General features: G+C 27.0%; 1 long non-coding RNA gene across 1 annotated transcript; it reads right to left on the bottom strand.

Moving 5' to 3' along the window:
* Positions 1-21,269: 21,269 nt before the first annotated feature.
* Positions 21,270-23,584, bottom strand: LOC135265973 (uncharacterized). The gene is made up of 4 exons (XR_010333884.1): positions 22,415-23,584; positions 22,302-22,366; positions 21,952-22,233; positions 21,270-21,900 (listed from the first exon to the last, which is right to left on the bottom strand). It is a non-coding gene; the product is annotated as an uncharacterized LOC135265973 (long non-coding RNA).
* Between the last annotated feature and the right edge of the window lie 1,996 nt (positions 23,585-25,580).

The following is a 25,580-nucleotide window of genomic DNA, read 5'->3' as shown; positions in this document are numbered from 1 at the left end:
TGGTCTTACAAAAGAAATGCAATTAACTATTTTGTAGGAAATTCTATCAGCTTTAATTTTGAAAGAAAGATAAAAATTGATAGGAGTAATGGTTTTCGAGATATAAGCAAAAAACCAAAGTGAAAACTGTTACAGTTACTGAACAAAAATGTTATTCAGTTTTCAATGTTTGAGACGAAGACGAAAATGCAGCTTTTAAAAACGACTCTGAAGACTTCAGCGACTTTTATGTCACCTCCTTTTTCTTCTAATAAAGTATTTGACCCAATAAATTAAGTGTATTTTAAATCACAAGACATTTTCTGTTAAAGCACTTTTTTTTTAAATATTAATAATTTTTAAACTTATATCTCGCTTATGGTTAGTCTTACATGAAAAATGCAAATAACTATTTTGTAGGAAATTTTATCAGCTTTAATTTTAGTAAAAAGATAATTTTGATATAAGTAACTGTTTTCGAGATATAAGCGAGAAACCAAAAAACTGTTACCTTAATTAAGCGTTTGCATGTAAGCAAATTTGGTACTATTAGTATTATTATTATTAATGTTATTGTTATTAATATGACGATTAAAGACGACTCTGAAACCTTTAGTGACTTTTATGTCTTCTCCTTTTTCCTCTACTAAAGTGTTAGACACAATTAATTTAGTTTAATTTTAGTTTTTCAAACATTTTATTTTAAAGCAAGTTTTTGTTAAATATTATTTATATCCAACTCTATAACTCGCTTATGGTTGGTCCTACAAGAAAAATGCAAATAACTATTTTGTAAGAAATTTTATCAGCTTTAATCTTGAAAGAAAGATAAAAATTGATAGGAGTAACTGTTTTCGAGATATAAGCAAGAAACCAATAAGAAAACTGTAACTGTTACTGAACAAAAATGTAATTCAGTTTTCAATGTTTGAGATGAAGACGAAAATGCAGCATTTAAAATCGACTCTGAAGACTTCAGTGACTTTTATGTCACCTCCTTTTTCTTCTAATAAAGTATTGGACTCATTAAATTAAGTGTATTTTAAATCACAAGACATTTTCTGTTAAAGCACTTTTTTTTAAATATTAATTATTTTCAAACTTATATCTCGCTTATGGTTAGTCCTACATAAAAAATGCAAGATACTATTTTGTAGGAAATTTTATCAGTTTTAATTTTAGTAAAAAGATAAAAATTGATATGAGTAACTGTTTTCGAGATATAAGCAAGAAACCAAAAAACTGTTACCTTAATTAAGCGTTTGCTTATAAGCAAATTTTGTACTAAAAACAACTCTGAAGACTTTGGTGACTTTTATGTCTTCTCCTTTTTCCTCTACTAATGTGTTAGACCAAATTAATTTAGTTTAATATCGGTTTTTCAAACATTTTATTTTAAAGCAAATTTTTGTTAAAGATTATTTATATCCAACTCTATAACTCGCTTATGGTTGGTCCTACAAAAAAATGCAAATAACTATTTTGTAGAAAATTTTATCAGCTTTAATTCTGAAAAAAAGATAAAAATTGATAGGAGTAACTGTTTTCGAGATATAAGCAAGAAACCAAAAAACTGTTACCTTACTTAAGCGTTTGCATATAAGCAAATTTAGTACTATTAGTATTATTATTATTAATGTTATTGTTATTAATATGACGACTAAAGACGACTCTCAAACATTTAGTGACTTTTATGTCTTCTCCTTTTTCTTCTACTAAAGTGTTAGACACAATTAATTTAGTTTAATTCCGGTTTTTCAAGCATTTTATTGTAAAGCAAATTTTTGTTAAATATTATTTATATCCAACTCTATAACTCGTTTATACTTGGTCCTACAAGAAAAATGTAAATAACTATTTTGGTGGACATTTTATCAGCTTTAATTTTGAAAGATAGATAAAAATTGATTGGAGTAATTGTTTTCGAGATATAAGCAAAAAACCATAGTGAAAACTGTTACAGTTACTGAACATAAATGTAATTCAGTTTTCAATATTTGAGACGAAGACGAAAATGCAGCATTTAAAATCGACTCTGAAGACTTCAGCGACTTTTATGTCACCTCATTTTCTTCTAATAAAGTATTGGACCCAATAAATTAAGTGTATTTTAAATCACAAGACATTTTCTGTTAAAGCACTTTTTTTTTAAATATTAATAATTTTTAAACTTATATCTCGCTTATGGTTAGTCTTACATGAAAAATTCAAATAACTATTTTGTAGGAAATTTTATCAGCTTTAATGTTTGTAAAAAGATAAAAATTGATATAAGTAACTGTTTTTGAGATATAAGCAAGAAACCAAAAAACTGTTACCTTAATTAAGCGTTTGCATGTAAGCAAATTTAGTACTATTAGTATTATTATTATTAATGTTATTGTTATTAATATGACGATTAAAGACGACTCTGAAACCTTTAGTGACTTTTATGTCTTCTCCTTTTTCCTCCACTAAAGTGTTAGACACAATTAATTTTGTTTAATTTTAGTTTTTCAAACATTTTATTTTAAAGCAAGTTTTTGTTAAATATTATTTATATCCAACTCTATAACTCGCTTATGGTTGGTTCTACAAGAAAAATGCAAATAACTATTTTGTAGGAAATTTTATCAGCTTTAATTTTAAAAGAAAGATAAAAATTGATAGGAGTAACTGTTTTCGAGATATAAACAAAAAACCAATATGAAAACTGTAACTGTTACTGAACAAAAATGTAATTCAGTTTTCAATGTTTGAGACGAAGACGAAAATGCAGCATTTAAAATCGACTCTGAAGACTTCAGTGACTTATATGTCACCTCCTTTTTCTTCTAATAAAGTATTGGACCTAATAAATTAAGTGTATTTTAAATCACTAAACATTTTCTGTTAAAGCACTTTTTTTTAAATATTAATTATTTTCAAACTTATATCTCGCTTATGGTTAGTCCTACATGAAAAATGCAAATAACTATTTTGTAGGAAATTTTATCAGCTTTAATTTTAGTAAAAAGATAAAAATTGATAGAAGTAACTGTTTTCGAGATATAAGCAAGAAACTGTTACCTTAATTAAGCGCTTGCATATAAGCAAATTTAGTAATATTAGTATTATTATTATTAATGTTATTGTTATTAATATGACGACTAAAGACGACTCTGAAACCTTTAGTGACTTTAATGTCTTCTCCTTTTTCCTCAACTAAAGTGTTAGACACAATTAATTTAGTTTAATTTTAGTTTTTCAAACACTTTATTTTAAAGCAAGTTTTTGTTAAATATTATTTATATCCAACTCTATAACTCGCTTATGGTTGCTCCTACAAGAAAAATGCAAATAACTATTTTTTAGGAAATTTTATCAGCTTTAATCTTGAAAGAAAGATAAAAATTGATAGGAGTAACTGTTTTCGAGATATAAGCAAAAAACCAATAAAAAAACTGTAACTGTTACTGAACAAAAATGTAATTCAGTTTTCAATGTTTGAGATGAAAACGAAAATGCACCATTTAAAATCGACTCTGAAGACTTCAGTGACGTTTATGTCACCTCCTTTTTCTTCTAATAAAGTATTGGACTCATTAAATTAAGTGTATTTTAAATCACAAGACATTTTCTGTTAAAGCACTTTTTTTTTAAATATTATTTATTTTCAAACTTATATCTCGCTTATGGTTAGTCCTACATAAAAAATGCAAATTACTATTTTGTAGGAAATTTTATCAGCTTTAATTTTAGTAAAAAGTTAAAAATTGATAGGAGTAACTGTTTTCGAGATATAAGCAAGAAACCAAAAAACTGTTACCTTAATTAAGCGTACTAAAAACTAAAAGTACTAAAAACAACTCTGAAGACTTTGGTGACTTTTATGTCTTCTCCTTTTTCCTCTACTAATGTGTTAGACCAAATTTATTTAGTTTAATATCGGTTTTTCAAACATTTTATTTTAAAGCAAATTTTTGTTAAAGATTATTTATATCCAACTCTATAACTCGCTTATGGTTAGTCCTACAAAAAAATGCAAATAACTATTTTGTAGAAAATTTTATCAGCTTGAATTTTAGTAAAAAGATAAAAATTGATAGGAGTAACTGTTTTCGAGATATAAGCAAGAAACCAAAAAACTGTTACCTTAATTAAGCGTTTGCATATAAGAAAATTTAGTACTATTAGTATTATTATTATTAATGTTATTGTTATTAATTTGACGACTAAAGACGACTTTGAAACATTTGGTGACTTTTATGTCTTCTCCTTTTTCCTCTACTAAAGTGTTAGACACAATTAATTTAGTTTAATTCCGGTTTTTCAAGCATTTTATTTTAAAGCAAATTTTTGTTAAATATTATTTATATCCCACTCTATAACTCGTTTATGCTTGGTCCTACAAGAAAAATGTAAATAACTATTTTGTTGGAAATTTTATCAGCTTTAATTTTGGAAAAAAGATAAAATTTGATAGGAGTAACTGTTTTCGAGATATAAGCAAAAAACCAATAAGAAAACTGTAACTGTTCCTGAACAAAAATGTAATTCAGTTTTCAATGTTTGAGACGAAGACAAAAATGCAGCATTTAAAAACGACTCTGAAGACTTCAGTGATTTTATGTCACCTCCTTTTTCTTCTAATAAAGTATTGGACCCAATAAATTAAGTGTATTTTAAATCACAAGACATTTTCTGTTAAAGCACTTTTTTTAAATATTAATTATTTTCAAACTTATATTTCGCTTATGGTTAGTCCTACATGAAAAATGCAAATAACTATTTTGTAGGAAATTTTATCAGCTTTAATTTTAGTAAAAAGATAAAAATTGATAGGAGTAACTGTTTTCGAGATATAAGCAAGAAACCAAAAAACTGTTACCTTAATTAAGCGCTTGCATATAAGCAAATTTAGTACTAAAAACAACTCTGAAGACTTTGGTGACTTTTATGTCATCTCCTTTTTCTTCTACTAAAGTGTTAGACCCAATTAATTTAGCGTAATATCGGTTTTTCAAACATTTTATTTTAAAACAAATTTTTGTTAAAGAATATTTATATTCAACTCTATAACTCGCTTATGGTTTGTCCTACAAAAAAATGCAAATAACAATTTTGTGGAAAATTTTATCAGCTTTAATTTCGAAAAAAAGATAAAAATTGATAGGAGTAACTGTTTTCGAGATATAAGCAAGAAACCAAAGAACTGTTACCTTAATTAAGCGTTTGCATATAAGCACATTTAGTACTATTAGTATTATTATTATTAATGTTATTGTTATTAATATGACGACTAAAAACGACTCTGAAACATTTAGTGACTTTTATGTCTTCTCCTTTTTCCTCTACTAAAGTGGAAGACACAATTAATTTAGTTTAATTCCGGATTTTCAAGCATTTTATTTTAAAGCAAATTTTTGTTAAATATTATTTATATCCAACTCTATAACTCGCTTATGGTTGGTCCTACAAGAAAAATGAAAATAACTATTTTGTAGGAAATTTTATCAGCTTTAATTTTGAAAGAAAGATAAAAATTGATAGGAGTAACTGTTTTCGAGATATAAGCAAGAAACTGTTACCTTAATTAAGCGCTTGCATATAAGCAAATTTAGTACTATTAGTATTATTATTATTAATGTTATTGTTATTAATATGACGACTAAAAACGACTCTCAAGACTTTGGTGACTTTTATGTCACCTCCTTTTTCTTCTAATAAAGTATTGGACCCATAAAATTAAGTGTATTTTAAATCACAAGACATTTTCTGTTAAAGCACTTTTTTTTTAAATATTAATTATTTTCAAACTTATATCTCGCTTATGGTTAGTCCTACATGAAAAATGCAAATAACTATTTTGTAGGAAATTTTATCAGCTTTAATTTTAGTTAAAAGATAAAAATTGATAGAAGTAACTGTTTTCGAGATATAAGCAAGAAACCAAAAAACTGTTACCTTAATTAAGCGTTTGCATATAAGCAAATTTAGTACTATTTGTATTATTATTATTAATGTTATTGTTATTAATATGACGACCAAAAACGACTCTGAAGACTTTGGTGACTTTTATGTCTTCTCCTTTTTCCTATACTAAAGTGTTAGACTCAATTAATTTAGCTTAATTTAGGTTTTTCAAACATTTTATTTTAAAGCAAATTTTTGTTAAAGATTATTTATATCCAACTCTACAACTCGCTTATGGTTGGTCTTACAAAAGAAATGCAAATAACAATTTTGTAGGAAATTTTATCAGCTTTAATTTTGAAAGAAAGATAAAAATTGATAGGAGTAATTGTTTTCGAGATATAAGCAAAAAACCAAAGTGAAAACTGTTACAGTTACTGAACAAAAATGTAATTCAGTTTTCAATGTTTGAGACGAAGACAAAAATGCATCATTTAAAAACGACTTTGAAGACTTCAGTAACTTTTATGTCACCTCCTTTTTCTTCTAATAAAGTATTGGACCCAATAAATTAAGTGTATTTTAAATCACAAGACATTTTCTGTTAAAGCACTTTTTTTTTAAGTATTAATTATTTTCATACTTATATCTCGCTTATGGTTAGCCCTACATGAAAAATGCAAATAACTATTTTGTAGGAAATTTTATCAGCTTTAATTTTAGTAAAAAGATAAAAATTGATAGAAGTAACTGTTTTCGAGATATAAGCAAGAAACCAAAAAACTGTTACCTTAATTAAGCGTTTGCATATAAGAAAATTTAGTACTATTAGTATTATTATTATTAATGCTATTGTTATTAATTTGACGACTAAAGACGACTTTGAAACATTTGGTGACTTTTATGTCTTCTCCTTTTTCCTCTACTAAAGTGTTAGACACAATTAATTTAGTTTAATTCCGGTTTTTCAAGCATTTTATTTTAAAGAAAATTTTTGTTAAATATTATTTATATCCCACTCTATAACTCGTTTATGCTTGGTCCTACAAGAAAAATGTAAATAACTATTTTGTTGGAAATTTTATCAGCTTTAATTTTGGAAAAAAAATAAAATTTGATAGGAGTAACTGTTTTCGAGATATAAGCAAAAAACCAATAAAAAAACTGTAACTGTTCCTGAACAAAAATGTAATTCAGTTTTCAATGTTTGAGACGAAGACAAAAATGCAGCATTTAAAAATGACTCTGAAGACTTCAGTGATTTTATGTCACCTCCTTTTTCTTCTAATAAAGTATTGGACCCAATAAATTAAGTGTATTTTAAATCACAAGACATTTTCTGTTAAAGCACTTTTTTTAAATATTAATTATTTTCAAACTTATATTTCGCTTATGGTTAGTCCTACATGAAAAATGCAAATAACTATTTTGTAGGAAATTTTATCAGCTTTAATTTTAGTAAAAAGATAAAAATTGATAGGAGTAACTGTTTTCGAGATATAAGCAAGAAACCAAAAAACTGTTACCTTAATTAAGCGCTTGCATATAAGCAAATTTAGTACTAAAAACAACTCTGAAGACTTTGGTGACTTTTATGTCATCTCCTTTTTCCTCTACTAAAGTGTTAGACCCAATTAATTTAGTGTAATATCGGTTTTTCAAACATTTTATTTTAAAACAAATTTTTGTTAAAGAATATTTATATTCAACTCTATAACTCGCTTATGGTTTGTCCTACAAAAAAATGCAAATAACAATTTTGTGGAAAATTTTATCAGCTTTAATTTCGAAAAAAAGATAAAAATTGATAGGAGTAACTGTTTTCGAGATATAAGCAAGAAACCAAAGACTGTTACCTTAATTAAGCGTTTGCATATAAGCAAATTTAGTACTATTAGTATTATTATTATTAATGTTATTGTTATTAATATGACGACTAATGACGACTCTGAAACATTTAGTGACTTTTATGTCTTCTCCTTTTTCCTCTACTAAAGTGGAAGACACAATTAATTTAGTTTAATTCCGGATTTTCAAGCATTTTATTTTAAAGCAAATTTTTGTTAAATATTATTTATATCCAACTCTATAACTCGCTTATGGTTGGTCCTACAAGAAAAATGAAAATAACTATTTTGTAGGAAATTTTATCAGCTTTAATTTTGAAAAAAAGATAAAAATTGATACGAGTAACTGTTTTCGAGATATAAGCAAAAAACCAATAAGAAAACTGAAACTGTTACTGAACAAAAATGTAACTCAGTTTTCAATGTTTGAGACGAAGACGAAAATGCAGCATTTAAAATCGACTCTGAAGACTTCAGTGACTTATATGTCACCTCTTTTTTCTTCTAATAAAGTATTGGACCTTATAAATTAAATATATTTTAAATCACAAAACATTTTCTGTTAAAGCACTTTTTTTTAAAATATTAATTATTTTCAAACTTATATCTCGCTTATGGTTAGTCTTACATAAAAAATGCAAATAACTATTTTGTAGGAAATTTTATCAGCTTTAATTTTAGTAAAAAAATAAAAATTGATAGGAGTAACTGTTTTCGAGATATAAGCAAGAAACTGTTACCTTAATTAAGCGCTTGCATATAAGCAAATTTAGTACTATTAGTATTATTATTATTAATGTTATTGTTATTAATATGACGACTAAAAACGACTCTCAAGACTTTGGTGACTTTTATGTCACCTCCTTTTTCTTCTAATAAAGTATTGGACCCATAAAATTAAGTGTATTTTAAATCACAAGACATTTTCTGTTAAAGCACTTTTTTTTTAAATATTAATTATTTTCAAACTTATATCTCGCTTATGGTTAGTCCTACATGAAAAATGCAAACAACTATTTTGTAGGAAATTTTATCAGCTTTAATTTTAGTTAAAAGATAAAAATTGATAGAAGTAACTGTTTTCGAGATATAAGCAAGAAACCAAAAAACTGTTACCTTAATTAAGCGTTTGCATATAAGCACATTTAGTACTATTTGTATTATTATTATTAATGTTATTGTTATTAATATGACGACCAAAAACGACTCTGAAGACTTTGGTGACTTTTATGTCTTCTCCTTTTTCCTATACTAAAGTGTTAGACTCAATTAATTTAGTTTAATTTAGGTTTTTCAAACATTTTATTTTAAAGCAAATTTTTGTTATAGATTATTTATATCCAACTCTACAACTCGCTTATGGTTGGTCTTACAAAATAAATGCAAATAACTATTTTGTAGGAAATTTTATCAGCTTTAATTTTGAAAGAAAGATAAAAATTGATAGGAGTAATTGTTTTCGAGATATAAGCAAAAAACCAAAGTGAAAACTGTTACAGTTACTGAACAAAAATGTAATTCAGTTTTCAATGTTTGAGACGAAGACGAAAATGCATCATTTAAAAACGACTTTGAAGACTTCAGTAACTTTTATGTCACCTCCTTTTTCTTCTAATAAAGTATTGGACCCAATAAATTAAGTGTATTTTAAATCACAAGACATTTTCTCTTAAAGCACTTTTTTTTAAATATTAATTATTTTCAAACTTATATCTCGCTTGTGGTTAGCCCTACATGAAAAATGCAAATAACTATTTTGTAGGAAATTTTATCAGCTTTAATTTTAGTAAAAAGATAAAAATTGATAGGAGTAACTGTTTTCGAGATATAAGCAAGAAACCAAAAAACTGTTACCTTAATAAAGCGCTTGCATATAAGCAAATTTAGTACTATTAGTATTATTATTATTAATGTTATTGTTATTAATATAACGACCAAAAACGACTCTGAAGACTTTGGTGACTTTTATGTTTTCTCCTTTTTCCTATACTAAAGTGTTAGACTCAATTAATTTAGTTTAATTTAGGTTTTTCAAACATTTTATTTTAAAGCAAATTTTTGTTAAATATTATTTATATCCATCTTTATAACTCGCTTATACTTGGTCCTACAAGAAAAATGCAAATAACTATTTTGTAGGAAATTTTATCAGCTTTAATTTTAGTAAAAAAATAAAAATTGATAGAAGGAACTGTTTTCGAGATATAAGCAAGAAACTGTTACCTTAATTAAGCGCTTGCATATAAGCAAATTTAGTAATATTAGTATTATTATTATTAATGTTATTGTTATTAATATGACGACTAAAAACGACTCTCAAGTCTTTGGTGACTTTTATGTCTTCTACTTTTTCCTCTACTAAAGTGTTAGTCTTAATTAATTTAGTTTAATTTCGGTTTTTCAAACATTTTATTTTAAAGCAAATTTTTGTTAAAGATTATTTATATCCAACTCTATAATTCGCTTATGGTTGGTCCTACAAGAAAAATGCAAATAACTATTTTGTAGGAAATTTTATCGGCTTGAATTTTGAAAAAAAGATAAAAATTGATAGGAGTAACTGTTTTCGAGATACAAACAAAAAACCAATATGAAAACTGTAACTGTTACTGAACAAAAATGTAATTCAGTTTTCAATGTTTGAGACGAAGACGAAAATGCAGCATTTAAAATCGACTCTGAAGATTTCAGTGACTTATATGTCACCTCCTTTTTCTTCTAATAAAGTATTGGACCTAATAAATTAAGTGTATTTTAAATCACTAAACATTTTCTGTTAAAGCACTTTTTTTTAAATATTAATTATTTTCAAACTTATATCTCGCTTATGGTTAGTCCTACATGAAAAATGCAAATAACTATTTTGTAGGAAATTTTATCAGCTTTAATTTTTTTAAAAAGATAAAAATTGATAGAAGTAACTGTTTTCGAGATATAAGCAAGAAACTGTTACCTTAATTAAGCGCTTGCATATAAGCAAATTTAGTACTATTAGTATTATTATTATTAATGTTATTGTTATTAATATGACGACTAAAGACGACTCTGAAACCTTTAGTGACTTTAATGTCTTCTCCTTTTTCCTCAACTAAAGTGTTAGACACAATTAATTTAGTTTAATTTTAGTTTTTGAAACACTTTATTTTAAAGCAAGTTTTTGTTAAATATTATTTATATCCAACTCTATAACTCGCTTATGGTTGGTCCTACAAGAAAAATGCAAATAACTATTTTTTAGGAAATTTTATCAGCTTTAATCTTAAAAGAAAGATAAAAATTGATAGGAGTAACTGTTTTCGAGATATAAGCAAAAAACCAATAAAAAAACTGTAACTGTTACTGAACAAAAATGTAATTCAGTTTTCAATGTTTGAGATGAAGACGAAAATGCACCATTTAAAATCGACTCTGAAGACTTCAGTGACGTTTATGTCACCTCCTTTTTCTTCTAATAAAGTATTGGACTCATTAAATTAAGTGTATTTTAAATCACAAGACATTTTCTGTTAAAGCACTTTTTTTTTAAATATTATTTATTTTCAAACTTATATCTCGCTTATGGTTAGTCCTACATAAAAAATGCAAATTACTATTTTGTAGGAAATTTTATCAGCTTTAATTTTAGTAAAAAGTTAAAAATTGATAGGAGTAACTGTTTTCGAGATATAAGCAAGAAACCAAAAAACTGTTACCTTAATTAAGCGTACTAAAAACTAAAAGTACTAAAAACAACTCTGAAGACTTTGGTGACTTTTATGTCTTCTCCTTTTTCCTCTACTAATGTGTTAGACCAAATTTATTTAGTTTAATATCGGTTTTTCAAACATTTTATTTTAAAGTAAATTTTTGTTAAAGATTATTTATATCAAACTCTATAACTCGCTTATGGTTAGTCCTACAAAAAAATGCAAATAACTATTTTGTAGAAAATTTTATCAGCTTTAATTTTAGTAAAAAGATAAAAATTGATAGGAGTAACTGTTTTCGAGATATAAGCAAGAAACCAAAAAACTGTTACCTTAATTAAGCGTTTGCATATAAGAAAATTTAGTACTATTAGTATTATTATTATTAATGTTATTGTTATTAATTTGACGACTAAAGACGACTCTGAAACATTTGGTGACTTTTATGTCTTCTCCTTTTTCCTCTACTAAAGTGTTAGTCTTAATTAATTTAGTTTAATTTCGGTTTTTCAAACATTTTATTTTAAAGCAAATTTTTGTTAAAGATTATTTATATCCAACTCTATAATTCGCTTATGGTTGGTCCTACAAGAAAAATGCAAATAACTATTTTGTAGGAAATTTTATCGGCTTGAATTTTGAAAAAAAGATAAAAATTGATAGGAGTAACTGTTTTCGAGATATAAGCAAAAAACCAATAAGAAAACTGTAACTGTTACTGAACAAAAATGTAATTCAGTTTTCAATGTTTGAGACGTAGACGAAAATGCAGCATTTAAAAACGACTCTGAAAACTTCAGTGACTTTTAAGTCACCTCCTTTTTTTTCTAATAAAGTATTGGACCCAATAAATTAAGTGTATTTTAAATCACAAGACATTTTTTGTTAAAGCACTTTTTTTTTAAATATTGATTATTTTGAAACTTATATCTCGCTTATGGTTAGTCCTACATGAAAAATGCAAAAAACTGTTTTGTAGGAAATTTTATCAGCTTTAATTTTAGTAAAAAGATAAAAATTGATAGGAGTAACTGTTTTCGAGATATAAGCAAGAAACCAAAAAACTGTTACCTTAATAAAGCGCTTGCATATAAGCAAATTTAGTACTATTAGTATTATTATTATTAATGTTATTGTTATTAGTATGACGATTAAAGACGACTCTGAAACCTTCAGTGACTTTTATGTCTTCTCCTTTTTCTTCTACTAAAGTGTTAGACACAATTAATTTAGTTTAATTTCAGTATTTCAAACATTTTATTTTAAAGCAAATTTTTGTTAAATATTATTTATATCCATCTTTATAACTCGCTTATACTTGGTCCTACAAGAAAAATGCAAATAACTATTTTGTAGGAAATTTTATCAGCTTTAATTTTGAAAAAAAGATAAAAATTGATAGGAGTAACTGTTTTCGGGATATAAGCAAGAAACTGTAACCTTAATTAAGCGCTTGCATATATGCAAATTTAGTACTATTAGTATTATTATTATTAATGTTATTGTTATTAATATGACGACTAAAAACGACTCTCAAGACTTTGGTGACTTTTATGTCACCTCCTTTTTCTTCTAATAAAGTATTGGACCCATTAAATTAAGTGTATTTTAATCACAAGACATTTTTTGTTAAAGCACTTTTTTTTTAAATATTAACTATTTTCAAACTTATATCTCGCTTATGGTTAGTCCTACATGAAAAATGCAAATAACTATTTTGTAGGAAATTTTATCAGCTTTAATTTTAGTAATTTGAGCGTTTTCTCATTTCTATGCAAGAGATCATCTGTGATCTGTGTTTTTAGGCAAGAAATTGTCTAAAATTAATAACTCATTTTAAAACTGGTATAAAAACATTTACTATACAAAAGTTATAATCGGTTTTTAATAATAATAATATTAATAATAATAATAATAATAATAATAATAATAATAGTAATAATAATAAAAATAATAGTAATAATAATAATAAAAATAATAATAATAGTAGTAATAAAATTAAGCTTAGTTTTCTAAGCAAAAATAAAGCTTATTTTGTGTTATATGAGCGTTTTCTCATTTCAATGCAAAAGATCATGTGTGATCTGTGTTTTTAGGCAATCTAAGCCATTTTATAGTTTTTAGGCAAGAAATTGGCTAAAATTAATCACTCATTTTAAAACTGGTATAAAAACAATACTATACAAAAGTTATAATCGGTTTTTAATAATAACAATTATAATAATAATAATAACAATAATAATAATAATAATAATAATAATAATAATAATAATAATAATAATAACAATAATAATAATAAAAATAATAATAATCGTAATAAAAGTAAGCTTAGTTTTCTAAGCAAAAATGGAGCTTATTTTGTGTGTTGTATGAGTGTTTTCTCATTTCTATGCAAGAAATCAACTGTGATCTGTGTTTTTAGGCAAGAAATTGTCTAAAAATAATAACTCATTTTAAAACTGGTATAAAAACATTTACTATACAAAAGTTAATAATAATAATAATATAAATAATAATAATAATATTAACAATAATAATAATAATAATAATAATAGTAATAGTAACAAAAGTAATAATAATAATAATACTTTTAATAAGAAAAAATGGAGCTTATTTTGTGTGTTACATGAGCGTTTTCTCATTACTATGCAAAAGATCATGTGTGATCTGTGTTTTTAGGCAATCTAAGCCATTTTATAGTTTTTAATATTTAACAAAAATTAGAAGAGGAAAAAGGAGAAGACATAAAAGTCACTAAATGTTTCAGAGTCGTCTTTAGTCGTCATATTCATAACAATAACATTAATAATAATAATACTAATAGTACTAAATTTGCTTATATGCAAACGCTTAATTAAGGTAACAGTTTTTTGGTTTCTTGCTTATATCTCGAAAACAGTTACCCCTATCAATTTTTATCTTGTTTCAAAATTAAAGCTGATAAAATTTCCTACAAAATAGTTATTTGCATTTTTTTGTAGGACCAACCATAAGCGAGTTAGTGAGTTGGATATAAATAATCTTTAACAAAAATTTGCTTTAAAATAAAATGTTTGAAAAACCGATATTAAACTAAATTAATTGGGTCTAACACTTTAGTAGGGAAAAAAGGAGAAGACATAAAAGTCACCAAAGTCTTCAGAGTTGTTTTTAGTACTAAATTTGCTTATATGCAAGCGCTTAATTAAGGTAACAGTTTTTTGGTTTCTTGCTTATATCTTGAAAACAGTTACTCCTATCAATTTTTATCATTTTACTAAAATTAAAGCTGATAAAATTTCCTACAAAATAGTAATTTGCATTTTTCATGTAGGACTAACCATAAACGAGATATAAGTTTAAAAATAATTAATATTTAAAAAAAAGTGCTTTAACAGAAAATGTCTTGTGATTTAAAATACACTTAATTTATTGGGTCCAATACTTTATTAGATGAAAAAGGAGGTGACATAAAAGTCACTGAAGTCTTCAGAGTCGATTTTAAATGCTGCATTTCCGTCTTCGTCTCAAACATTGAAAACTGAATTACATTTTTGTTCAGTAACAGTTACAGTTTTCTTATTGGTTTTTTGCTTATATCTCAAAAACTGTTACTCCAATCAATTTTTATCTTTTTTTCAAAATTAAAGCTGATAAAATTTCCTACAAAATCGTTATTTGCATTTTTCTTGTAGGACCAACCATAAGCGAGTTATAGAGTTGGATTTAAATAATATTTAACAAAAATTTGCTTTAAAATAAAATATTTGAAAAACTGAAATTAAACTAAATTAATTGTGTCCAACACTTTAGTAGAGAAAAATGGAAAAGACATAAAAGTCACCAAAGTTTTCAGAGTCAGTTTCAGACTAACCATAAGCGAGATGTAAGTTTGAAAATAATTAATATTTAAAAAAAAAGTGCTTTAACAGAAAATGTCTTGTGATTTAAAATACACTTAATTTAATGGGTCCAATACTTTATTAGAAGAAAAAGGAGGTGACATAAAAGTCACTGAAGTCTTCAGAGTCGATTTTAAATGCTGCATTTTCGTCTTTGTCTCAAACATTGAAAACTGAATTACATTTTTGTTCAGTAACAGTTACAGTTTTCTTATTGGTTTTTTGCTTATATCTCAAAAACAGTTACTCCTATTAATTTTTATCTTTTTACTAAAATTAAAGCTGATAAAATTTCCTACAAAATAGTAATTTGCATTTTTTATGTAGGACTAACCATAAGCGAAATGTAAGTTTGAAAATAATTAATATTTTAAAAAAAAGTGCTTTAACAGAAAATGTCTTGTGATTTAAAATACACTTAATTTATTGGGTCCAATACTTTATTAGAAGAAAAAGGAGGTGACAGAAAGGTCACTGAAGTTTTTAGAGTCGTTTGTAAATGCTGCATTTTCGTCTTCGTCTCAAACATTGAAAACTGAATTACATTTTTGTTCAGTAACAGTTATAGTTTTCTTATTGGTTTTTTGCTTATATCTCGAAAACACTAAAATAGTTATTTACATTTTTCTTGTAGAAACAAGCATAAGCAAGTTATAGAGTTGGATATAAATAATATTTAACAAAAATTTGCTTTAAAATAAAATGTTTGAAAAACCGAAATTAAACTAAATTAATTGTGTCTAACACTTTAGTAGAGGAAAAAGGAGAAGACATAAAAGTCACTAAAGGTTTCAGAGTCGTCTTTAGTCGTCATATTAATAACAATAACATTAATAATAATAATACTAATAGTACTAAATTTGCTTATATGCAAACGCTTAATTAAGGTAACAGTTTTTTGGTTTCTTGCTTATATCTCGAAAACAATTACTCCTATCAATTTTTATCTTTCTTTCAAAATTAAAGCTTATAAAATTTCCTACAAAATAGTTATTTGCATTTCTTTTGTAAAACCAACCATAAGCGAGTTATAGAGTTGGATATATATAATCTTTAACAAAAATGTGCTTTAAAATAAAATGTATGAAAAACCGAAATTAAACTAAATTAATTGTGTCTAACACTTTAGTAGAGGAAAAAGGAGGAGATATAAAAGTCACTAAAGTCTTCAGAATCGTCTTTAGTCGTCATATTAATAACAATAACATTGATAATAATAATACTAATAGTACTAAATTTGCTTATAAGCAAACGCTTAATTAAGGTAACAGTTTTTTGGTTTCTTGCTTATATCTCGAAAACAGTTACTCCTATCAATTTTTATTTTTTTACTAAAATTAAGGCTGATAAAATTTCCTACAAAATAGTTATTTGCATTTTTCATGTAGGACTAACCATAAGCGAGATATAAGTTTGAAAATAATTACAATTTAAAAAAAAGTGCTTCAACAGAAAATGTCTTGTGATTTAAAATACACTTAATTTATTGGGTCCAATAATCTATTTAAAGAAAAAAGAGGTGACAGAAAGATCACTGAAGCCTTTAGAGTCGTTTGTAAATGCTGCATTTTCGTCTTCGTCTCAAACATTGAAAACTGAATTACATTTAAGACTTTAGTGACTTTTATGTCTCCTCCTTTTTCCTCTACTAAAGTGTTAGACACAATTAATTTAGTTTAATTTTAGTTTTTCAAACATTTTATTTTAAAGCAAATTTTTGTTAAATATTAAAAACTATAAAATGGCTTAGATTGCTTAAAAACACAGATCACACATGATCTTTTGCATAGAAATGAGAAAACTCTCATATAACACAAAATAAGCTTTATTTTTGCTTAGAAAACTAAGCTTACTTTTATTACTACTATTATTATTATTTTAATATTATTATTATTATTACTATTATTATTATTATTATTATTAACACTATTATTGTTATTATTGTTATTATTATTATTAATATTATTATTATTAAAAACCGATTATAACTTTTGTATAGTAAATGTTTTTATACCAGTTTTAAAATGAGTTATTAATTTTAGACAATTTCTTGCCTAAAAACACAGACCACAGATGATCTCTTGAATAGAAATGAGAAAACGCTCATATAACACAAAATAAGCTTTATTCTTGCTTAGAAAACTAAGCTTACTTTTATTACTATTATTATTATTATTATTATTATTATTAATATTATTATTATTAAAAACCGATTATAACTTTTGTATAGTAAATGTTTTTATACCAGTTTTAAAATGAGTTATTAATTTTATTCAATTTCTTGCCTAAAAACACATCACAGATGATCTCTTGCATAGAAATGAGAAAACGCTCATATAACACACAAAATAAGCTTCATTTTTGCTTAGAAAACAAAGCTTACCTTTATTACTATTATTATTATTATTATTATTATTAATATTATTACTATTATTATTATTATTATTATTATTATTATTATTATTATTATTATTATTATTATTATTATTATTATTATTATTATTATTATTATTATTATTATTATTATTATTATTATTATTTAACTTTTGCATAGTAAATGTTTTTATACCAGTTTTAAAATGAGTTACTAATTTTAGACAATTTCTTGCCTAAAAACACATCACAGATGATTTCTTGCATAGAAATGAGAAAACGCTCATATAACACACAAAATAAGCTTCATTTTTGCTTAGAAAACTAAGCTTACTTTTATTACTATTATTATTTTTATTATTATTATTATTATTATTATTATTATTATTATTATTATTACTATTATTATTATTACTATTATTTTTATTATTATTATTATTATTATTGTTATTAGTATTATTATTATTAAAAACTTATATTAAACAGACTGAAAACGTATTCTGACACAAAAAAACGAATTACGTTATAGACTTGACGAGAACGACGTATCTCGGACTCTTATAGGACTCTTATAGGGTCAAAAAGTATCAGTTTGGATTAAAATAAATTATTTTTGTTGACTCTCAGTCTGAATTGTTCATCAGTTAAAACAAAAACGGCTTATTTTAGACGATCTTTTGCTTTAAACAAGAAAACTTACATCGAACAGACTAAAAACGTATTAATCTGGCATAAAAGAGCAATTTATGTATCACTTTGGATAAAGGCAGCTAATCCTATTCGTTTCATTGCTTAAAATAGACAAAATTGTTAATAAATCTAACAAAAACGCTGTATTCTAGCACCAAATACTAATTACATTATAGTTTCGACGAGAATAGCTTATTTGGAATGATTCTATGCTTCCAAACGAGTAAATTTTTATTAAACAGATGCCAAACATCATGTTTTGTTCTATAAAGACATTTTATCTTGCAGTTTGTATTAAAACAAAATATTTTCGTTGATCCTTTGTTAGAAGCAACAAACCTAACATTTAAGAATCTGAAAACTTTGTATTCGGACACAAACCACCGAATTTTGTATCAGTTTAGACAAAAACGGTTGAATTTCGACAATATTTTGCTTTGAACAAGAAAACTTATATCAAACTGACTAAAAACGTATTATTTTAGCACAAAACAAAAGATTTGCTTTATAATCTTAACGAGAGCTGTTAATTTCAAACGGTTCTATGCTTTGAAACGAGTAAACTTTCACTGAACAGAGGAAAAACATTTTATTTCGCCTTTTAAAAACGATTCATGCCACAGTTTGGATAAAAACCAATTATTTTCGTTAATTCATTGTTACAAACAAGAAACCTTACATCAAAGTAACTGAAAACCCCTTATTCAGGCACAGAAATTCGAATTACGTTTCAGTCTGAACAAAAACGGCTTACTTTAGACGATCCTTTGTTTTGAATACAAAAACTTACATTAAAAAGATTAAAAACGTCTTATTCTGGCTGAAAACTGCAAATTATATATTACTCTAGATAAAAGCAATTTATCCTGATTACTCCTTTACTTAGAATAGAGAAAACTTGTATAAAACTTAATGAAAACTTTAAATTTCGTCTCAAAGAAATAAATTACGTTATAGTTTTGACCAGCACTGTTTATTTCAAACGATTTTATGATTCGAAACTAATGAACTTTTATGGGGCAGATGCAAAACCACATATTACCATATAAAGCGTTTTAAAGCAAATTATTACCTTTTGCAACAAGAAATTTCACGTCAAAGAAACTGAAAACTTCGTATCCATGCACAAATATCGAATTACGTATAAGTTTAGGCAAATACAGCTTATTTTAAACGATTCCTTGCTATAAACAAAAAAAATTTTATCAAACATTGGACCCAATAATATGAGAATACAGTCGTGTCTCTGCGTGCTCTTACCTTTAAAATTCATTTTCAGTGGTTAATTCTTAGTGTTAATTATTGAATTTGATATCTAGGTGTATATAATTGGTGTTATTTCCTCTGGAAATTACTATTTTTGCGATTTCGGTAAGTTATTCTTGTTTAATTCGTTAATATCCGTCATTAGATACGCATAATTATATCTTATCGCGGCAGTATAAGATAACGCTCGCCCCTCTATAGCAGCAGCAGCTGGTATCGCGGCGGCGCGGCGCAGTGAAAATTTAGTATTTATCGCTCTGTCGCAGAGTGAGCGTCTGGTGTCCAAATTTTGTCTACATTAATTTCATTAATTTCAGTTTAAATCACTAAATTTAATGGCTGAATTTAATTGCTGCCACTGTTTTAAAAGCGTAAGTCGTGATACACCTATCGTGGTGTGTGACGGCTGTTCGCTAAATATTCACTGTCGTTGCCTCAAAATAAGCGAAAATGAAATCGCCTTTATTTCTCAGTCTCGCTCTCCAAATATCAAACTGTTTTGTAATAGATGCAACGTAACTATCACAGCAATTTCAGAAATTAAAAAACTCGTAAATGACATAAAATCATCATTTGATGAGCGTCTTAGCAAACTCGAATCTCTTATTATTAATAACAATACGTCTCAAGCTATAAACCGCGAAGAAATTATCGCCGAATCTGTGGACAGGTCGGCTCGTGCGTGCAATGTTATTATGTACAATGTTAAACCTGTCGCTAATAAACAAGACGTGGATGTGGTAAATGATGTCCTCGAGGTCATTGATCCATCACTTGTGATTGGTCCGGAAAATGTTTTTCGCGTAGGAAAAGCCGTCAGTGATAAACCTCGCTTATTAAAATTGCAATTTAAAACTCAACAAATGGCACGTCTATGCTTGAAGAAAAAATCGTCTTTGCTGCAGCACCCACAATTTGCTCACATTACTATTAGTGATGATAAAACCCCGGGTCAACTAAAGCATTTAAACAATTTGCGTGATGAATTAAAGCGAAGACTTGATGTTGGCGAAAAGGACTTGACAATTAAATACGTTAACCACGTACCAAAAATTATTTCACATCAAAAAAACTAAATATTTACCCTTGTTCAATGGCTCTTCTGTATACGAATATCGCATCTTTATCTTCAAAATTTAATGATTTGTTATTAGAAGTAACTGAATTTAGACCTTCTATTATCGCACTCACGGAGACTTGGCTTAATCCGTCTATCTCTGATGATGCTGTACACATTGAAAATTACTCTATTTACAGAGATGATCGCCTATCTCAAAAAGGTGGCGGTGTGTGTTTTTATGTAGATAAAATTAAAATTTCAAAATTTTTTAAAATTACTCAAATTTGCATATCTGTTAAACCTTATGATTCTCTATGGTTAAAATTTGAAGGAAATGAACAAACCTTTGTTATAGCATGTATTTACAGACCACCAACAGGAGCGTCTTTTAACAATCAAGAAAATGATAAAAATCTATTTAATACCATACAATCAACTATTAATCAGTATCCTAACTTAATTATCATGGGAGATTTCAATTTTCCTTGTATAGACTGGTCTGCTAAAAACACAACAGGTCAAACAATCATCGAAAAACAATTTTCTGAATTGCTCTTGGAGAATAATTTGTCACAAATAGTCACTGAACCTACACGATTTAGATCCTAACAACGTCCTTCATTACTTGATTTGGTAATTTTGTCTGACGTTAACCTTGTATCGTCTTTAAACGTTTCGAATCCTGTAGGTACATCTGATCATTCAAAAATCGAAATTGAGTTACAAATTATGATATATTCAGAGCCAAATGCAAGAATTAAAACAACATCAATTGTTGACTACACTCGCATAGACGAATGTCTCTTGACTTACGACTGGAATGGTTTAGATTCACTAAATGCGGAAGAACAATGGAAACATTTTAAATCGATTTTACAAACTTGCATTACAACAAATTCCAGACTGTTTACAAACCGACTGAGAAAAGATAAACCGTGGATAAATCAACACATGCTTGACAAAATAAAATACAAAGCTAAATTATGGAAAAAATTTAAAAGGCAGCCTACTGAAGATAATTTTTCTGCTTATAAAAGATTTTCTAACCAACTAAAATCTGATTTACAAATGGCCAGGTGTAATTATGAAAATTCTATATTAAATAAACCAAAACTATTTTATTCCCATGTACGTAAATTTATCTCTAGTCGTGTGTCGGTCCCTTTAGTACGAAATGCTTCAGGTCTACTCTGCTCCGATCATACAGAAACTGCAAACACTTTAGCGGACAGTTTTGCTGCTACCTATAATTTAAACATTAATAATAATATACCGTCATTTATGCCTACAAGTACATTTAGTGGGTTGTCTTATATTAATTTTACTCCGGATCTGGTAAAAAGCCAACTCTGTGCCATTAAATTAAATACAGCTCCAGGTCCGGATCAGATACCTCCCAAACTCCTGAGAACTTGTGCTGCTTCGTTGTCGGGCCCACTTGCCAAAATGATGACAAAATCATTCTTACAAGGCACTTTGCCCTACGAGTGGTTGCAAGCAACAATCACGCCTTTGTACAAGTCAGGAGATAAACTTGATCCTTCTAACTATAGACCTGTAAGTCTCACGTCGACATGCTGTAAAATTATGGAAAAAGTTATAGTCAAGGAACTATTAACTTACATGAGAAAAAATAATTTAATACCTGAGCATCAGCACGGCTTTTTACCAGGTAGGTCAGTTGTCACAAATTTGCTATCCTGCACAAATCTATGGACAAAAATGTTAGACACTAACCAACCTGTAGACATAATTTACCTTGATTTTAGTAAAGCCTTTGATAAAGTCCCTCACAATCTCTTGTTAGCAAAACTGGAGTCCTATGGTGTAACAGGAAATTTGCTTGATTGGATCCGAGCGTTTCTATCAAATCGAAACTATTGTGTAAAAGTCTGCGGTAAATTTTCGTACTCTAAACCAGTATTAAGTGGGGTCCCACAGGGATCAGTTCTTGGACCAATTTTATTCTTGTTATATACAGCAGATTTATTGTTTTCACTGGACAGCTATTCAGCATATGCGGATGATATTAAGTTATTTGCTAACCCACTTGTCACGGACTTGCAAGACCAACTTAATTTAATCTTCCAATGGAGCGAGAAGTGGCAAATACCACTGAATATTGCAAAATGCTGTGTACTTCAGTGTGGCCACAACAACCCAAAGTACCTTTACCATATAAATGGCACACTCCTGAGTGTAAAAACCTCAACCAAAGATCTAGGGGTCATTGTAAATGATAAGTTAGGATGGTCAGAGCAATGTCTAGCATCAGTGGGTCGAGCGCGTAAAATGTTTTATTTGCTAAAGCATGTTTTTCCAAATCCTTCAGTCAGTTTTATTTCAAAGGTGTACATCACTTACATAAGGCCGCATTTGGAATTTGCCATTCCAGTCTGGAGACCTTATTTGTTAAAGGATATTGATTTGCTGGAAAGAACTCAGCACCTGGTAACTAGATGGACACACTGTTTAAGACAAGTTTCATATGAACAACGTCTTGAAATACTCAAAATACCAGATCTACGTGCTCGTCAAAACAGGGCAGATGCAATTCAAATTTTTCGGCTTACTCATGGTTTATTTCCTGGAGTAACACGCAATTTCTTGCAAATTCAATATCATGACAGACTTAGAGGTCATTCTTATAAGCTGAAAAAAGAACCATTTAAGACTACCGTTAGAAAGAATTATTTGACAAATCGTGCATTTGATATATGGAATGGCTTGCCTGATAACGTTGTTGCAGCTGTTACTGTTTCTTCCTTCAAGAATCAATATGACACATTACAATAATTAACATTAACCTTTATTAATTAACTAATTTAACTGTAGATTAAAATTGTATTTCATTTTTCATTATTCAATGGTGTTTTATTTAACACGAAACCGTATTTCTTGATATTTTGCTATAAAGGTGTTAACCTCAGCAAAGAATCTATGTTAATAATAATAATAATAATAACATATTAAAAACGTCTTATTCTCGAAAATAAGAGCAAATTATGTATCAGCTTTAACAAAAGCGGATTACTCTGTTTGATTCTATGCTTAGAGTAGAGTAAACTACTATAAAACGTAATGAAAACTCTATATTCAAGCTCAAAAGAACAAATTACGTTATAGTTTTGACAAAAAAAAATTATTTCCGACGATTACATACTTCGCAGTAAGCAAACTTTAATTGAACAAGTGCAAAAGCTAATACTTTGCTTTAAAATAACGATTTATGTGGTAATATGGTATTTTGCATCTGTCCTATAAAAGTTTACTCGTTTCGCTCCATTGAATCATTCGCAATAAATTATTTTGACACAACAACGAAAATAATTTGTTTTTGTTTAAACTGTAACATGTCGTTTTTATAAAACGAACTAAGACGTTTGGCATCTGTTTAGTGAAAGTTTTCTCGTTTGGGGGCATAAAATCGTTTGAAATTAACAGTTCTGGTCAAAACTATAACGTAAATTATTTCTTTGAGACGAAATTTAAAGTTTTCATTAAGTTTTATACAAGTTTGCTCTATTCTAAGCAAAGGAGTAATCAGGATAAACTGCTTTTATCCAAAGTAATACATAATTTGCAGTTTTGAGCCAGAATAAGGCGTTTTTAATCTTTTTAATGTAAGTTTTTGTATTCAAAACAAAGGATCGTCTAAAGTAAGCAGTTTTTGTCCAGACTGAAACGTAATTCGAATTTCTGTGCCTGAATAAGGGGTTTTCAGTTACTTTGATGTAAGGTTTCTTGTTTGTAACAATGAATTAACGAAAATAATTGGTTTTTATCCTAACTGTGGCATGAATCGTTTTTAAAAGGCGAAATAAGATGTTTTTCCTCTGTTCAGTGAAAGTTTACTCGTTTCAAAGCATAGAACCGTTTGAAATTAACAGCTCTCGTTAAGACTATAACGCAAATCTTTTGTTTTGTGCTAAAATAAGACGTTTTTAGTCAGTTTGATATAAGTTTTCTTGTTCAAAGCAAAATATTGTCGAAAATCAACCGATTTTGTCTAAACTGATCCAAAATTCGGTGTTTTGTGTCCGAATACAAAGTTTTCAGATTCTTTAATGTTAGGTTTGCTGCTTCGAACAAAGAATCAACGAAAATATTTTGTTTTAATACAAACTGCAATATAAAATGCCTTTATAGGACAAAACATGATGTTTGGCATCTGTTTAATAAAAATTTACTCGTTTGAAAGCATAGAGTCATTCCAAATAAGCTATTCTCGTCGAAACTATAATGTAATTAGTATTTTGTGCTAGAATACAGCGTTTTTGTTAGATTTATTAACAATTTTGTCTATTTTGAGCAATGAAACGAATAGGATTAGCTGCCTTTATCCAAAGTGATACATAAATTGCTTTTTTATGCCAGATTAATACGTTTTTAGTCTGTTCGATATAAGTTTTCTTGTTCAAAGCAAAAGATCGTCTAAAATAAGCCGTTTTTGTTTGAACTGATAAACAATTCAGACTGAGAGTCAACAAAAATAATTTGTTTTAATTCAAACTGATACTTTTTGACCCTATAAGAGTCCTATAAGAGTCCGAGATACGCCGTTCTCGTCAAGTCTATAACGTAATTCGTTTTTTTGTGTCAGAATACGACGTTTTCTGTCTGTTTAATATAATTTTTTAATAATAATAATAAAAATAATAATAATAATAATAACAATAATAATAATAATAATAATAATAATAATAATAATAGTAATAGTAATAGTAACAAAAGTAATAATAATGTTAATACTTTTAATAAGGAAAAATGAAGCTTATTTTGTGTGTTACATGAGCGTTTTCTCATTTCTATGCAAAAGATCATGTGTGATCTGTGTTTTTAGGCAATCTAAGCCATTTTATAGTTTTTAGGCAAGAAATTGTCTAAAATAAATCACTCATTTTAAAACTGGTATAAAAAACAT

The sequence above is a fragment of the Tribolium castaneum genome, chromosome 4 (assembly GCF_031307605.1).
Source record: "Tribolium castaneum strain GA2 chromosome 4, icTriCast1.1, whole genome shotgun sequence".
Classification (NCBI taxonomy): domain Eukaryota; kingdom Metazoa; phylum Arthropoda; class Insecta; order Coleoptera; family Tenebrionidae; genus Tribolium; species Tribolium castaneum.
Note: the sequence above shows the minus strand (reverse complement) of the source record. Positions and strands in the feature narration are given on the sequence as shown.